The following is an 18,787-nucleotide window of genomic DNA, read 5'->3' on the forward strand; positions in this document are numbered from 1 at the left end:
GAACTGTGGTGTTGGAGAAGACTCTTGAGAGTCCCTTGGACTGCAAGGAGATCCAACCAGTCCATCCTAAAGGAGATCAGTCCTGGGTGTTCACTGGAAGGACTGATGTTGAAGCTGAAACTCCAATACTTTGGCCACTTGATGCAAAGAGCTGACTCATTGGAAAAGACCCTGATGTTGGGTAAGATTGAGGGCAGGAGGAGAAGGGGACAACAGAGGATGAGATGGTTAGATGGCATCACCGACTCAATGGACATGAGTTTGGGTAGGCTCCAGGAGTTGGTGTTGGACAGGAAGGCCTGGCGTGCTGCAGCTCATGGGATCGCAAAGAGTCGGACACGACTGAGCGACTAAACTGAACTGAACAATGATATAAACAACTAAATAATAGAATAAATGGAGAAGAAAGGAAAACACCTCCTTATAGAAGAGTTCCAATTAACACATGGAAAAGGGTTGAGAGAAACAGACAATCACTGTTTTTATTACTAAAGTAATAAATTAGCGTGCTACTAAGCACAAAGGGAAAAACAGTAAACTTTCATGGAAGAAACCTGGCAGATGCCTTGTCAGTCAAGTGATGAAGGGTACTAGCACCAGTAATCAGAGAAGGAAATGGCAACCCACTCCAGTACTCTTGCCTAGAGAATCCTGCGGACAGAGGAGCCTGGTGGGCTATAGTCCATGGGGTCGCACGGAGTCGGACATGACTGAAGCGACTTAGCAGCAGCAGCACCAGTAACAGGATACAAAGATCTCATGTGTCCTCCACCCTGAGAAGGACTCAGCACTTTGGGCATCCTTTCTAACCATAGGTAACTTCAGTCTAATCAGAGGCAAAGGGTAGACAACCCCAAAATGAGGGGTATTATACCAAGGAAAAAAAAAAAAAAAGACAACACTCTTCAATAATGTCAAACTCATGCAAGATATAAACAAACAAACCTGAGAAGCTTCCACAGATTGGAAGAAACTAAGATGATATGACAATTAAATAAAATGCAGATAATAAATTGAATCCTGGGAGAGTACATGAGTTAAAAGACAAAAGTAAAAACTGGTAAAAAAAAAAAAAAAATCCTAGGTTTATGACTTCACCTTCCAATGTAGGGGGTGTGAGTTCTATCCCTGATTCCACATGCCTCAGGGCCAAAAAACACAAAACATAAAAACAGAAGCAACATTGTAACAAATTCAATAAAGACTTTAAAAATGGTCCACACCAAAAAAAAAAGAATCCAATCGTAAAATGACCTATGAGAAAAGAAATTTACTCACCAACATCAGGCCATCCTTTAAGGACACAAACGTTTTTCTTTGTGCATATCAGAGAAGCTGAAGGAAGGACAAAAAGTGATGAGTACATATCTATCCAGAGATTGACAATGAGGAAGAATGGTAAATCAAGACTTTCTCCCTGGGTGCCAGTAGTTTGAATACAGCCAAGCTTAGTCCTAAATGAAATCTCTTTGGCAGAAACCTGCTCTATTTAGAACAGCTGGATATCAACCCTAGGTTTTCAGATCCTCATAATAAAATGTCATTATTATGCTGGTGGTGATGCAGTTTTCTCTGGGATAGGAGCAAAGGAGAATGGCCTGGCGGTGGTATAATAGATGTTAAGAGTAGCAGAGACTGTGGCCTGTCTGACTCCTTTGAATCAATTCAAGACAACAAACATTTCTAGAGTACACATTACATGCGAGGCACCACGTCCCTCCCATACTCCAAATGGGGGTGAAACCCAAGGTTCAGCTTCAATTTCTGCTTTCCTCCTTTCTCTTACCCTTGCTGTGTCATTAGAATTGCTTTTCACTGTAAGTAACAGAAAACATGACTTCAGGGCTTCAATATCAATAAATCTGTAGGCAGGCAGTTTCTGCCCTTGCTTTGTTGGCTACACAATGTCAAGACTGGCTCCATGATGTTGCTGACCTCTTTATCATGACTGCAAGAAGGATGGCACAGTACCAGTAGGCAAGTGAATCCACACAAGAGCCAGGAAGATGGGCAAAGGAAGCAGTCCTGGTGCTTCTGTCTCTTTTTTCACGAACAGGTAAGCTTCTCAAAACATTCTGCCTCCAGCACATTTCCTGTTGTCTTTGTGGCCAGGTTGGTCCTGACTCCTCACTCTCTTGTAGTAGCATTAAAAAAAAAATCACAACCCTACCAAGGCTTCAGGCTTCCCAGGTGGTTCAGGGGTTAAGAATCTGCCCGCCAATGCAGCAGATGCTAGTTCGATCCCTGGGTGAGGAAGATCCCCTGGAGAAGGAAATGGCAACCCACTCCAGTATTCTCGCCTGGGAAATCCCATGGACAGAGATGCCTGGAGGGCTACAGTTCACGGGGTCGCACAGAGTCAGACACGACCGAGTGACTAAACAACAGCAATCATGGCTCCACAGCGAGCACACTTACATTTGACCTTAAGTCTGGCCCAACAATGAATGTGCTCTACTCAATGGATTGTTAGAGAATGTGGAATGAGCAGAAGCTTACAATGTGCTTTCACAGCTGGCCCTGCCCTCCTGTCCTTAGGTAATCCACCAAGAGAAGAACATGGCCCAGGAAGTCTCTAGTTCAAGGAAGATGAAAGACATCTCAGGAAGGTCTAGACTCAACATGCTGTTGGAATCTGCAACTCAATCTGGAACAGTCAAATGGCACTTGTATCACTGCGGACCCACAGATCCATTAGAAGGAAATACATACTCACATGAGCCACTGTGTCTTAGCATTGTTTGTTACACAGCACTATGATGATAAGAACTGACTGATACATTTTTCATTGGCTGGAAATTGTGTCCCACGGCTTCTCCGAGCCCCAAAGGAAGTTAAAAAAGCAAACAGAGACTGAAAGAAATGGTAACAGAAAACTGTCTGCCACACTTTCTGATTCAAATTTTCATTCTACACAGATTTCCACAGCAGCATACCCTGCTTTTGTCTCTCAGATACCAGCTCTATAGCCTCCAAACATCCACTAAGCATTTTGCTTTGCTGTGTGTGCTGCCTTCATCTCAAGCTCTGAGCAAATAAAACTGACTTCACTCCATCTCTCACCCCAAAACTTATTCCCCATATGAGCTGCTTAACATACCTTTATTATGACAGTGATGAGCACTCAACATCTCAAGGTTAACTCTGATTTCTTTATTTGAATCCACATTTGGGATAAATGTTATAAATAGCATTTATTATATTCATTTATTGAGCACTTGTAAGATTTCAGGCAATGTTCTCAATGCTTTGCATGTGTTATCACTCGTTATCCATATAGGATAAGATTGGGAAGCACATATAATTAATTCTCATCCTTACGATAATGAAGAATTCAAAGCTTAATTTTCACCATGGAACTGTTGGCAGAATCAGAACACGCCACATATTGGATTCTAAACCACTTCCTCTTCAAGCCCAGTATACTATGAGCACTATTTCACTGAATCCATACATTAACTACCTATGTATCAAATCAGTTAATGGAAAATGAGAAATATTAAATTTTACCAATCCCTTAATAATCATGCCTTTAGCAAATGTCTCTCAATTTCAAACCACTTGTCCCCTGGGCCAGATATTTTATGTGAATTATTCCAATCAACTCATACCTTTACCCCCTTTTTTCAAATCACTGGAAGATGAGAGATTAGATTACAGATTCTGTAATAATCACACTCCTGGTGCATGTCACTTAATTTTTAAGCCACTGCCAATAAACAGACAATTAAAAGGTCTTCCTTTCTCATTTCCTCTCATCTTAAATCATTTTGTCCCCAAATTTAACTCTGTATAAGACTGCCTTCCTCATCACATTTTTCTCCTGCCCTGTCACTACCCATATCTGATATTAGAAACATCTAACTTTTTTAGGAAGAATATCATTCAAAGCCATGGTCATGAGGCTTTGCCCTATACCTGCCCAGGGACATCCCTATGAGGAGATACAATTACACACCCAACATCTTTCAAGAAATACACTGACAAGGTGGGTGGAAGTGGAGTGTAAAAGAACTTTCTCAGGAACTCCTTAATGCAAAACTTTTTGATGGTTTCATAGCCCACTCTGCCTATCAGATCACAGTTTCTTATTCAAGGGCCTCAAAGAGACAAATTGATTCCAGTTTATCCCAAATCAGTTCTAGCAAGACTGGACTTCTGATTGAGCCTGGAGAAAGGACTCCTGTCCCAAGGCTGGTCCAAGGCCTCTCAGCCATGGTCAGTGTGTGCACCACATTCGTCAGTGAGAATTATGAACAGCACACTGGTGTTGCTATCTCTATTAATGAGATGCCCTCAAGTTCTCTCCACCCATCTTTTAGGGCACATTCCACTTCCTAACTCTAGTGTGACACCTGACCTTCACGTCCCAGCCCCATATAACTCACAAGAATCTTTTGTCTCCTTAGAACCCCAGTAAACAGGCTGGGCATTATTATGACTGGCTTGAAACTGCAAAACTCATGCTATGTGTGTTTTCTCTTTGTCTTAGATCAGAATTTTGCAGACTCAGAACCATGGCATCTGACACCAGATAATTCTGTGTTGGGAGGGGTGGTCCAGTGCTCTGTAGTATGCTGGGCAGCGTCTCTGGCCTCTATCCACTAGATGTCAGCAGCACCACGCCCCTAGTTGTGACAACCAAGGATGTCTCTGGACACTGCCAAAGGTGAGCCCTCTTGGTGGGCAGAACTACCCCCCTGCCCGCCACCACTGGGAACCATCACTCTACACTGCACAATTCTCAGGACTGAGATGACTAACAACTCTTCTCATTCACATCAGCAGCAGAGTGTCATTCAGGGTGGAGGTACTCAGCGTTATGGGAGATTGATTTCACATTCTCATGGATCCATCTTAATTGGAGGGCTTTGTTTTTTGAAATAGCCCAGCGGGTAGTTGTTTTAATCTGCCATTAAGTCCACACCATTTCCTAAATGACTGCTTAAAAATGCACACTGCTTAGGCATCAATTTGTTGGTGTAGGATACAGGATTCTGCTTCTCCTAATAGGATCCTCTTCTGAAAAGGCAACCTTTTATTTCTTTAGTGCCCACCTAGGATTCCATGTTACTCTCTAGAAGTCATCAATTGCCAGGGAGGTTATTTCTGAAGCTATGGAGAATTGTGATGATGCTGTTAAGAAGTCACACTGACCTACAGAGAATGAATCAGAACAGCAGAGAGCTGTTAAGAATAATGGATTAAAAAAATAATAGTAATAATAATAATGAAGAGAATAGAGAAAAAAATCAGTGAAAAATCTGTTCTGATCATCTATAAAATATAACCTCCTATAAACAGCAGATATGCTTATAGATAAAATATTTATGCTTTTAAAAGATTTTGTTTTATAAAAAATCATGAGGTCATTTATTCCATGTGTGATATCAACATCAGCTTGAGAACATCAAAACTGTATTATTAGGAACCCAAGGTACACAAAAAAGTGATTGCTAAATATAAAGGGTAGAATCATATGACTTCGTCAGGCGAAAAGCTCTATATCTGAAATCAACTGAACAAGAGTGCTAGTCTCTTTTTTTTTTAATTTATATAATAACCTGTTTGATGTAAAATTGAAGAAAAGAATGTAAGTTATCTCTAAGCCAACTTTTTAAACTAAAATGTTGTATAAAGATTCCAGTGGCATTTCAGCTGCCCTTAAATTTTAATAATACTGATAAAATATTCTACTATCCCCAGCCAAGTAATTTTTTATCTTTAATTGGTAAGCCCTCATTTATTATTTCTAAAGCATAAAAATTCTAATATCTAGGATTTATAACTTACCCAGGCAATCGTGGCTGCAAATGTATTTTTAAGCGCGCTCAAAAATAGAGAAAGCAAATGAACACTAGGGAAATTTAAGTTTGGACTACAATGAAAGAAGAAATTTTTTTACAACAAATATATCATCGACTAACTATATTATGCCTCATCAGTTAAAAAACATCCTTTGGCAACCCCTGGGGTGATAAGAAAGGCTTTTCGTGGAATGAGAAGATGAAATTAAGTTGGTAGAGAAGATTCAGGCCTTCCCAACATGGAATTAGCAGAGATCATTTCAAAATGGACAGAAGAGCAAAACCTGAACTATAGCGTGAAGATCCAGTGAAATATAAATATTACATATCGATCCACAGATGGTCAATACATGCTTTTTGCTGCAGGCATTTTTATTCATAAAATAAGCTTTACTCAAATATTAAAGGAGAAAGGGGCAAGGAGCTTGCAGAAAAAAAAAGCACTGTTCAGAAAATGTCCACACAGATACTAGCACACTGGTTTTGCGGATGACCTGGTGAAACCTCCAAGACAACCCATATCCCTGTTAAAGGAGAAATCAAGTTTCATGTCTAACCTACTGTATTTAGCTGAATAATGGCCACCCAAAGCTTTCAGGTCCTATTCCCTGTAGACCGTAAATGCTACTTTATATGGAAAAAATGTCTTTGCAGATATGATTAAGGATCCTTAGACAGGGAGATATTATTCTGAGTTAGGGTCCTAAATCCAAAGACAAGTGTCCTTCAAAGAGAGAGGCAGAGGGATATGTGACAGATTCAGAGAAGGCGGTCAGAGAAGGAGGCATAAACTGGAGGTGACTATAAGCTAACAAATGTCAGCGGCCACCAGAAACTGTGAGACACAGAGAGTGCCCCCTAGAGGAAGCAGGTTCTGCCAGTCAGGCTGATTTTGGGTGCTGAATATGTTATCTTCTAGAACAGCAAGAGATTAAATTTCTATTGGATTAAGTCACCAACTTTGTGATTACTTGATGCAGCAGCAACAGGAAACTAACAAAGCCACCATATTTCCGAGTCTCCTTTCTATTTCATCCCAGACTTCACTATTGAATAATAATGAGTGAGTGAAAGTCGCTCAGTAGTGTCTGACTCTTTGTGACCCCATGGGCTATACAGTCCAGGGAATTCTCCAGGCCAGAATACTGGAGTAGGTAGCCTTTCCCTTCTCCAGGGGATCTTCCCAACCCAGGGATGGAACCCAGGCCTCCCATGTTGCAGGCAGATTCTTTACCAGCTGAGCCACAAGGGAAGCCCAAGAATACTGGAGTGGGTAGCCTATCCCTTCTTCAGTGGATCTTCCCGGCCCAGGAATCGAACTGAGGTCTCCTGCATTGCAGGCAGATTCTTTACCAACTGAGCTATGAGGGAAGCCCTATTGAATAATAATACTTGCAGTGATTACAACACATGACAGCACACCACTTCCTAGCAGGTATTAGTATTTACTATCTAATAGCCCCTCCTAGATCTTTAGTCCTCACACTCTCACCATATCTCAGGTGTTAGGATGTCTACCGCACAGAAGAAGAAACACTGGTCCTTTGTCACATGACCATCAGATGGCAGACCTGTCACTAGAGCTCAGAAAACTGGCTCCAGGGTCCTCTCCTGTGACATGGCCCCCCGTACGATTCTGTCTCACAAAGAGCAAAACCTTTGGTCTGCAAAAAGACAGATGTTGTATACTGCATTAAATTCATGGGCCATTCATACTATACTGCATTCTTAGACATTAAGAAATAACAGGTAGACTTCCCTGGTGGTACAGTGGATAAGAGTCTGCCTGCCAATACAGGGGGCATAGGTTGGATCCCAGGTCCAGGAAGATTCCACAAGCTGCAGAGCAGCTAAGCCTGAAGCCACAACTATTGGGCCTGCATGTCCTAGAGCCCAAATTCTGCAACCAGAGGAGCCACCACCATGAGAAGCCCACTTACCAAAACTAGAGAAAGCCTGCATGCAGCGATGAAGACCCAGCACGGCCAAAGTGTTTTTTTTTAATTTTAGAAAAAAATTGTTTTAAAAAAGTTCTTTTGGTCACTCTCTCTACTCACTACTTGATTTTTTTTTGATATATTAAATCTTTATATCATGAATGAGTCTATTATTTCCACCATAATTCACAGAAAATAGTACCTGTGTGTAACATCAAGAGCTGAAGTCTTTTTCAAGCCTATTCCTAACTGGTAAGGCAAGTAAATCAATGATTCAAGAGATAAGTATTGCGAAAACTCTGACTGGAAGTCTATTGAAAATGATACTTAGTCGTTCATTCAAGTCCAACTCTTTGCAACCCCATGGACTGTAGCCTGCCAGGCTCCTCCGTCCATGGGATTCTCCAGGCAAAAATACTAGAATGGGTTGCCATGCCCTCCTCCAGGGGATTTTCCCCACCCAGGGACTGAACCGAGGTCTCCTGCATATCAGGCACACTCCTTACTGTCTGAGCCACCAGGGAAGCCCACATCTTGAACCAATTATTTTACTTTTAAAAGCTTTTCCAAAGGAAGTGGAGATGGGCTCAAAGATCTCTGTTCAAAAATTTTCACTGCAACTTTTAACAATTTTAAAAAAACTAAAACAATATCAGTGTATAACTGAGGGAAAACAGTAAGTACGCTGGCACACCCCAATCTTGGGCTCCTATGGACCATTAAGTTAACCTTCCTGAAGAATATTTAATGATGTGGAAGAAAATGTTCATCATAAAATGCCAAGTGATAACAGCAAGGCACAGTAATATATACAGTTTGAGCCCAATTAAATAAATACCTGAGTACTCACATATACACAGAAAAAAATAAATAAATACAAATGGAACCTACCAGAATAATGCTAGCAAGTATCCAAAACAGTAAGAGTTTTACAAGGGAGTTTATTTTCTTAGTTTTTTTTTTTTTTCTTTTTTCCTCCACAAGAATATATTATTTTATCAACAAAAGAAAGGCACAAAAAATAAAAGACAGGGTTAGTGAAAATAACCATTGAAGTTTAGTAACATTTATCTGCCCATTTCTAAAAGAACTTAATTTTTTTGGTTTGTCTTTGTTTTGCTTCTTACGTCAGCACGCCAACAGTCCCTTCCCCAGGATGCTAGTTTAAAACAGGCTAGGAGGGTATTATATTCAATTCCATAAAAGTGAAATCTGTGAAAATTCTGATAAACAAACCTCTGATTTTTTCCCCCTTCTGAGCTAAGAATATGTCACAGTTTGAATCATGGTATTTGTAAAAGGTGCCATGTACCTTCTAGCCACAGATGAATCACGCATTACAAATGACTTATGTTTACAACATATGATCAGCTTAAACATCCCTGCCTGCCACCAGGTCCGAGCAGACATGGTATATATTTTCTCCATCATGTTAACTTAAGAATGGAGCTTGGTTCCAAATGGGCTTTGAGTAAGTAATGTAAGACACAGGTAAAATGAATGATGGGCTTTTTCATTTAATCCAAGCAAAACCACTGTCTTCCTCCTGGTTTCTGGATTTCTTCCCTCAGCAGATAAAATGGAAAAGGGAGTAGTTTAGGCAACAGAAACTTGAGGCCTATTTGCCTAATGGGAAACAATGGTAATAATCTACTGTCCAATATACAGGTTTTTTGCATCTGATTTCTTTCACACAGCAAAATGTGTGCATCACGTTTTTTGAGGTCCAAAAGCTGAACCTTTGGCATCGTACTGAGGGTGGAAAGGGTGAAGAAGAACCATCTAGGGTCAAAAGGAATGGTTCTCCCAATTTAGGACCCAGCAGAAAAGGGAGAGGCAGGTAAGGTGGTCTGGTATTCCTATCTCTTTAAGAATTTTCCACACTTTGTTGTGATCCACACAGTCAAAGGCTTTCGTGTAGTTAATGAAGTGGAAGTAGATATTTTCCTGGAATTCCCTTGCTTTTTCTATGATCCAGTGGATGTTGGCAATTTGATCTCTGGTTCCTCTGCTTTTTCTAAATCCAGTTTGTATATCTGGAAGTTTTCAGTTCACATACTGTTGAAGCCTAGCTTGTGGGGTTTTGAGCATTATCTTGCAGTGTGCAAAATGAGCACAACTGTATGGTGGTGTGAACAACCTTTGGCATTGTCTTTCTTTGGGATTGAAATGGAAAGTGACCTTTTCCAGAAAGGGGGAAGTTCACTTACAAATCAAAACACTGTGGCAGTTTGACCAACCTGGTGCCCTATAGTAAGATGCTGTCCCCTCCATCTCCGGTCAGAAGAGGAGGCTGAGGCTGGGAGGAACTGAAGGGCACCACATGGGTAATGGGCGGAAACAAAACGCAACCCAGAGGGCTCAGCCCTCGGGTCTCCACTCTTGGGCCGTAGGACATGGGTTCACAGAGTGCTGGCTCCCACATCTGTGACACGATTCTCGGCCTGCTGAGGACAACGGTGTCCCTTTCCTCCTAAACCAGCAGCCAATCAACCTCACCCCCACCCCCGCTTCAATATCCTTTATCGCCCAACAAAGGCTAGCACACCCTGATTGCTTACAACAACAGTGACTAAGAACCAGGGTCTCCAAGTCCCTGAACACACGAAGACGCTTGTACAGAAAGACCTCTCGTTACTTCCTCCTAAAAGAATAAACGACTGCAAGTCACTTCCAAACTCAACTCAGAACACAAGACTCTGAGAGGACGGCCCCAGTCTAGGCAGAAACCCCAGTGCGTATGCCTGACACACAGTGAAACGGAAACGGCCGAGTTTGGAGCCGAGAAAGGTTTACTGCAGGGCCACGCAAGGAGAAGGGCGGCTCGTGCCCTAAACAGCCTGGAGCTCCCTGAAGGGTTTCCAGGAAGTACTTTTAAAAGCCAGGTGAGGGAGGAGGGGTCGCAGGGTCTGTGATCACCTTGTGCACGGTTCGCTGATGGTGAGGTAGCAGGATGGTGTCACTGGGGTTAACGTTACCAGGTCTTAGGCTCCAGGAGGCCTGGGGCTCTGTGCTCAGGTTCATCAAGACGTTAACAACTTCCGTTGGGTTGAGGGCCGGGGAGGCTCACGTCTGCAAAACAGCTGGGGAAATGTGCATCAAATACTGTTACCTAGGCACTTCAGAGAGGAGCTAAAGCAGAGGATGTGGGGGAAGACCTGTCCCCAGAAAGGCCCCATACGGTCCTGCTTGGTTACATAGGAATTGGAATACCCTCTAAGATGAAAGGGGGAGAAGGGGGTGACAGAGGATGAGACGGTTGGATGGTATCACTGACTCAATGGACATGAGTCTGAACAAGCTCCAGGAGATGGTTAAGAACAGGGAAGTCTGGCACACTGCAGTCCATGGTCCACAAAGAGTAGGAGACGACTAAGCGACTGAACATCAACACTCCCAAGTCTTCCAGACACCCTTTCCTACCTAAAGATGGCTCCTAGATCCTAACTGATGCTAAATTACACGCCCTGCCGATACAGATGAAGATTCACACATGTTTTACTATTGACCATGAGGACAAATAAGGCAAAGAGAAAGGAACTCCTTTCCTAGGAAGTAAAAGAGAAGAATTTGTTATGAATGGTCCCTTAAATTAGGGCAAACTCTTTGAGAAAAAGGAAGGAGGCACCACGTTGGGTTAGAGTTTGCTTTGTTTTTACGTGTTGTGTGGCTCTGTTCTTGTTATTTATTGAGGTGAAACGGACATAACATAAAATTAACTATATTAAAGTTAACAGGTCGGTGAGATTCAGTACATTCACAACATTGAGCAGTCCTTACCTCTGTGCATGCGTGCTCAGTCGCTTCAGTCGTGTCTGACTCTACTTTACCACTTGCAGCACCTGGGAAACCCCTAGCCACCACCCCTACCTAGTACCAAACGTGGTCAGCACCCCAAAAGGAAACCACATACCCTGTAGGAGTCCCTCCCCGTCTCCCCCTCTACCAGACCTTGGCAACCACTAATTTGCATTTGCCTGTATGGATTTATCTATTCTGGATGTTTCATATCAATGGGATCATACACTGAAGTTGACTAAATATCAGGTTGCCTAAAAAGTTCAGGATTTTTCATAACATCTTATGGAAAAATCTGAACAAATATTTTGGACAACCCAATACTTAAAACAACTGTGGGGGCACTCAGAACTAACCCTTCCATGCCTACACAGGCCACAGAACTGAACCAGATGCCAATGGTACTGAAGTTAGGGTTCCCATAGCCCATTCACAGATACCATCATGGAATCATCTATAGTCCAGTGAACAGCAAGCCAAAAAGCAGACCAACACTACAGTTCAACTCAAAACAAACAAACAAACAAAAAATGGTGGACCACCTGAACACTGACTATGGCCAATTTCCATTTTGACTCAAACCAACGGATTTTTCCATTCTTCCAGATGAGTGCTGGCTAATGAGAAAAGCAAAGTGGGTTAAACCAAATTTTCTTTTATGTAAATTCCGAAATAAACCACCCACCAGAGTCATACAATGCGACAGACTCTCAGCCAGATGGAGAAACATTCTCTGCCTAGTGAAGAACCAGGAACCCGCCTACCCAGTCCATCCTCTGTTGAGTTAAATCGTGTCCTAGGAGAACCACAGAATGTGGCTTAGAGAATGCAGTCCAAGCCCCCGCCTCGCCACCCCACGCCACATCCCTCCTGATTGTTTACCAAGTATCTGCGAAGAGGGCTATTAGTACTCCTGGAAGCTCCTCCACCTCCTCTACTTAGGAATTTTCCAGGAAATGTTTGCATCAGAATCACCTGAGTGAGTGAAATGGGTGCTTCGACTCCAGCCCTGATTCTGGTCTCCAGGACCGAGTTGGTATCTGAGCATCTATATCTGCAGTTGAGTGTCTGCAATGATCAACTCGCCAGTGGAAATGGATGCCAGAGCTCTCTCGAAGGTGTGCAGAGAGAGAACAGGGGAGACCCGGACCGCCTTCGGCATCAAAGAAACCAGACTCAAGCAGCTCTTCTGCCGGATGGATGTTTCTATAATTAATTGCTCTTGACTCAGAATCATCCCAGAGTTCAAGTTACAAGGAGCTCAAAAGGTGCTCCGTGCTAACCTTGAACCTGCATCTCCTGCGGGTGGGGTTAGAGAGACAAAGCTAATTCGGGAGGCAGTGCAAATGGGCATGGATGGGGCGGGGGAAGGGGAGGCTCCGCGGGCTTGGGGGCTTGCAGGTTCAGGGGAGAGAGGGGCGCGGGGCTTGGAGGCGGGCGGCCGCATTTCTATTCCTGGTTCATTCGAGAGGTGCACCATGTGACCCGGGGCCTGTCACACTCCCCCAGCACGGCGGCCTCTCCATCTGTGAAATAAAGGCACCATGTCCCTCACATAGGCCCTCCTGGGGCCAAGAAGATTAATGAGGTGAGGTTCACAAAGTGTGCAGAATGCCAGGCAACGACCAAGGGCAGCAAGGGCACAAAGTAACTGGTGGCCAGCCCCCTCTCCCCTCCCCGCCACATGCACACACAGACACACTTCTCTTGCCTTTGAAAGATGGCACAAACTCTCTCTGATCCCAGGAAGGTCTACAGACCAGCAGCAGGTGCAGCACCACCTGGGAGCCTGTCAGAAATGCAGAGCCTGGGCTTCCCCGGTGGTCCAGTGGCTAAGACTCCATGCTCCCAGGGCAGGGGGCCAGGTTCGATCCCCAGTCGGGGAACTGGATCCCACATGCCACAACTAAGAGTTTGCTCGCTGCAACTAAAGATCCCAAGTGCCCCAACTAAGACCTGGCACAGCCAAATAAATAATAAATATTTTTTTAAAAAAGAAAGGGATGTAGAGTTTTGGGCTCATTCAGACCTGTTGAACCAGATGTGTGGGGGTGGAGTCCATCACCTGTGGTCATTCCTTCCAGGGGAAGAGAGAGTTTGCTAAAGTTCCTAGCAATGTCGATCAGCAAGACAGCCGCGAGCAAGCCGGGTAAGTCCCAAATTTCCAAGGAGCTCACGTTCCAGTGCTGGACGGCGGGACAGAAAATAAATAAAAAAGAATTTTGGAGAGTGCTAAGTTCAATGGAGATCGGAGCTCAAAAGAAATGGTGGCAGGGTTAGATAGCATCACCAACTCAATGGACATGAATTTGAGCAAACTCTGGGAAATAGTAGAGGGCAGAGGAGCCTGGGGTGCTGCAGTCCATGGGGTTGCAAAGAGTCGGACATGACTTAGTGACTCAACAACAACAAGAGGGCTTCCCTGATGGCTTAGTGGTAGGGAATACCCTGCCAAGGCAGGAGACACCAGTTCAATCCCTGGTCCAGGAAGATCCCACATGCTGTGGAGCAGCTAAGCACGTGTGCAACAACGATTGAGCCTGGGCTCTAGAGCCCTGTGAGCCACAACGACTGAAGTCCATGTGCTGCAACTACTGAAGCCCGTGCATCCTAGAACCTGTGCTTCGCAACAAGAGAAGCCTCAATAGTGAGAAACCAGGGCACCACAACTATAGAGAACTGGCCCCACTCGCTGCAACTAGAGAAAAGCCCAAGCAGCAATGAAGACCCAGCACAGCCGAACATAAATAAATATTCAAAAAAAAAAAAAAACAACAACAGCAGCATAATGGCTAGGTCTGTGGACTCCAGACTCACATGTCCTAGGTGCAGACCCTCACTTGGCCACTTACTAAGTACTTGGGAGAAGTGACCCTCCCACTGGCTCCTTTTTCTTATCTGCAAAATGGAGATAATGAAAGCTCTCTCTATGGACCAGAGCTTGTCATACATTAGCATTGATCAGAGTCATCTAGAGAGCTTGTTAAAACTCCAGGCGGCTGGGCACCCCCCTTCCCGCCGCCGCTCCCGCACCAGAGATTCTGGATCTCCTAGGTCTGAGTAGGACCCGAGAATTTGCACCTTTAATGAAGTCCCCTACGTGGAGTCACATTCCTCAAGAGGAAGGCTTCTAAAACTTTAACGCCCATTCATAGCACCTGGAGGCACCAGTGAACTGTCAGCGCTGGTTCAGGAAGTCTGAGGAGGGACCTGGGTCTCTGCACTCCTAACTCTTTCCCAGGTAAGGCTACTGGAGCTGGCCCACTTCCCATGCTAGGAGGAGGGAGGTCAATGTATCCAACACATCAAAGATGATCAAATATATTATCTGTTACGGTATTTCTTTATAGCTCATATAACATCCTCTATTTTATAAAGTGATGGTGATGGTAAACAGCCAGCCAAGGGTTAGGGTTTGAAACATCCTTATCTGGTAAATTATAAACTTGATGGCACTGCATCAGAGCATAGGGAAAGGTTATGCTGGTCCATGGACGCCAAAAGCTTGATTTTAAGGATCCAGAATTTCCTCAGAGGCCATCAGAGGAGTAGAGAATCCACAAAATGGCTAACGTCTAGAATCCCAAAATCTGTGATGAAATATTAACCAACTACAGGGAAGGTTCTGCAGAGGAGACTGAAAGGAATGAACAGTCCTAAAAGAGATTTTAAGAAAATGTTATAGTAGCTACATAAAACATCCAAGATAAAATTTTAGAACAAATACAATGGAGCACACACGGTCCTGGTCTTCTCAGGTGGCTCAGCGGTAAAGAACCCACTTGCCAATGCAGAAGACGTAGGAGACGTGGGTTCAATTCCTGAGTCGGGAAGCTTCCCTGGAGGCAGAAACGGCAACCCACTCCAGCATTCCTGCCTGGAGAATCCCATGGACAGAGGAGCCTGGTGGGCTACATTGCATGGGCCAAGGTAAAAATGCAATTGGGAGGAAATTTTCAGAAGGATTTATCTATGTGTTTCTGTTTGTTTGTTTCATTCTGTTCTTTCCTTTTCTCCTCCTTTCAATGGGATAGAATTTTTCTCCTCCACCCCATGGAACAATTAAGCACAACAATGCCCCTCTCCTGGGACTTTATTCCATCAGGTTATAAATAACTTCAGCAAAATAACTAAGAGCAAATACAAAAGCAATGACAAGGTCATTTACCGTGAACAAGCCATGTTCTGTTTCCATGGCAACATGGAGGCAAAGGCAAATGACATCCGATGATGTTTCCATAACCCCCCGCCAAGGTCTCACACCCTAAAAGGGTCAGCTTGGGGGCAGGTCAGGCTTCTTCAAAACTCCTTCGCCACTTAGGCATGGGTGACTGGGATCTGGCACCCAAGCTTAAAGGCAAAGAACTCAAGACCGGACTTCGCTTGGAGCCAGGCGGAGGGTGACGTCAAGAGAGAAAGCAACTCTCTCTAATTGTGGACACACTTCCCCGTGCATCGCCATGAAAACCAGAGTGTGTCTGGGACAATTCCAAACTCCAGCAGGTCATTAGTCTGCCCCTCTGCCTTACTCAGTTTTGGACTTGCTTTGCTATCTCTCCTTCCTTTCTTTCAGTTTCAGAAGAGAAGCTCAGAGCAGCACTAATCAGAGGTAAAGCCGGGTGCTGGCTGGTTACCAAGCTCCTCGCAAAGGCAGAGACTTTATCAGGTACAAGCTCGTTAGAGGTGTCTGCCTTCCAGAATGAATGGCAGACAGAAGTGCTTCCACTCGCTTCCAATTCTGCCAGCCCTTCTCCTCCGTGCGCAAGAAGCCAGGAAGCAAGACAAAAAGGGCGAACACACTCTGGTAGCTGTCTAAATGGTAAAGGTCCAATCTGCTCCATATAAAGCACTCGGACAATCTGTGGGAACAGTGAGGTGGCAGAGTTTGTCGACATCAATCTTAGAAAAAGCAGAGGTGTTCTAAACACTTAGACGTCTATGAAGGACTGGGGACTTCTTTAGAGGTCCAGTGGTTAAGACTCCACATTTCCAATGCGGGGTGGGGGGTGAGGGGGGCAGGTTCAATCCCTGGTAGGGGAACTAAGATACCACATACCGCTTGGTATGGTCAAAAAATAGAAAACAAAAATAAATAAGAATTTCAAAAGAAATCGATGAAGGATTCACCATCTTGAGGTCATGTGTTTGTGTGTTCGTTTTAAACAATTATTTAAAATGTTTCACTTTGAAAGGAATCCAAATCTACTCAAGATTATTTAAATCTAATTAGATCTTATTTCTGTGACTAACCTCTGTAGTGATGAGGATAATGATATTTAATAAGGATGGATGGAAAGAGAGGTAGATGGATGGATGGATGGACGGACAGAGAGACCTCCATCATTAAACCTCAATGACCCTGATTTCTGTTACTAACCTCCACTAATAATAAGGATAATGGTATCTACTAGAGATGAATGGGAGGATGGTAAGCAAGGGTGAATGGAAGCAAGGGGGGCTGGATGGACATACAGATAACAAAGGCAGGCTTGCACCACATACCAAAAGATCTACTGAGTGTTTTGCTCACAACAACACGATGAGGTTGATATTATCATCATTTCCAATTTGCAGATGGGGAATCTTCATGATCTTAAACACTAAGGAAGCTGAGGCTGAAGTTGAAACTAGAAGGAGCTTACCTCCAAGCTCTTAGCTATGACCTACCTGCTTCAAAAGTAGCCTTTTCATTTGTCCTAAAATAAATCCTTTCGAGCTCCCCGTGGGATGCCTGCCATGGTGGGTATTCGAGCATCTGGTGTGCATGTCAGTTTCTCCCTTGGCGACTTTTTAACTTGATTCATTCTGCCTTTCTCTGTAAGTCCAAGAGTTTCAGGTTTTACATAGAAACTGTTGCCTCCTTGCCTAAGTGTTTCCTTATTATCAGGAAAAAATCATCTGGGGTTATAAGAAACCAAATGGATGGTGGACCTCTTAAAAACCAAATCCCTGACATCTTCTCTTCCTTTGGATGGTGACTCAGGGAATGAGAAAAAGAAAAGATGCTACCAAAGGAACATGGTCGTCGTTCTCATCCATGGCAAGCACATTCAGGGACAGTCTGCTGCTGCTGCTGCTATGTCACATCAGTCGTGTCCGACTCTGTGTGACCCCATAGACGGCAGCCCACCAGGCTCCTCCTTCCCTGGGATTCTCCAGGCAATACTGGAGTGGGTAGCCATTTCCTTCTCCAGTGCATGAAAGTGAAAAGTGAAAGTGAAGTCACTCAGTCGTATCCAACTCTTCGCGACCCCATGGGCTGCAGCCTACCAGGCTCCTCCATCCATGGGGTTTCCCAGGCAAGAGTATTTGAGTGGGGTGCCATTGCCTTCTCCTCAGGGACAGTCTGCTCCCCAACAAGGTTAGATACATCATTGGGACAAAGCTCAGATCAAAACCTAACATCCATTTCACAGCAGATTTCCTAGGCACATATTAGCCCTTTTTCAATGGCAACATGGGGGTGAGTAATTTGGAGGATGACTAATTTAAAAAGCAAATTAAAAAACCCTCTACAGAACACAAATGACCTAAGAGGTGAGGGAAACCTAAATGTCTTTGATCATTAACTTTTGTCCCAAGTTCATCTTTTATCACTGGCTGACTTTGAAGCCAAAGACACTGGGGGTCAAACCCCTGTTCTGACCCCTCCAGAGCTGTGGAGGCTATAATAACCTTTGAAGCTATTTCCACAGTCAGAAGAGTAGAGATGACAATGTATGGTCCACAGAATAATGGCCTCCTAAAGATGACCCAGGCTTCTCGGGTGGCACTAGTGGTAAAGAACCCACCTGCCAATGCAGGAGACGCAACAGATGCAGGGCTTGATCCCTGGATCAGAAAGATCCTCTGGAGAAGAGAATGAAAACCCGCTCCAGTATTCTTGCCTGAAAAATCCCATGGACAGAGGAGCCTGGCAGATGACAGCCCGTGGGGTCATAAAGAGTAGAATGCAACTGAGCAACTGAGCACACAGCACATAAAGACGACCCTATCCTAATCTCCCAAGCCTGTGAATGTGCTGCCTTCTCAGGAAAATGGAGAATCAAGGTGGTAGATGGAAGGAAGGCTATTATCAGCTGACCTTAGGATGGGCAGACGGCCTGCATTACCCAGTGTCGTCACAAGCGTCCTCCCACGTGGGAGAGGGAGACGGAAGAGTCAGTGTCAGATATGACGTGAGAAGAACTCAAACCATCACTGCTGGCTTTGTAAGGACCCTGAACCCTAAGAGCACAGGCAGCC

At 44.1% G+C, this 18,787-nt stretch overlaps 1 long non-coding RNA gene across 2 annotated transcripts in view; it reads right to left on the reverse strand.

The window, feature by feature from the left end:
* LOC145531685 (uncharacterized) overlaps window positions 1-18,431 on the reverse strand; it is a 37,647-nt gene extending 19,216 nt beyond the window's left edge. The window contains exon 1 of one of the 2 annotated variants that reach the window (XR_014072665.1): window positions 18,334-18,431. This is a non-coding gene — a long non-coding RNA (uncharacterized LOC145531685). Of the gene's footprint in view, window positions 1-1,278; window positions 4,580-18,333 lie in introns of those variants that run through there. The other variant, XR_014072666.1, reaches the window with a different exon arrangement.
* Between the last annotated feature and the right edge of the window lie 356 nt (window positions 18,432-18,787).

The sequence above is a fragment of the Giraffa tippelskirchi genome, chromosome 13, assembly GCF_054371585.1.
Source record: "Giraffa tippelskirchi isolate mGirTip1 chromosome 13, T2T-mGirTip1v1.2.pri, whole genome shotgun sequence".
In the NCBI taxonomy this organism is placed as follows: Eukaryota; Metazoa; Chordata; class Mammalia; order Artiodactyla; family Giraffidae; genus Giraffa; species Giraffa tippelskirchi.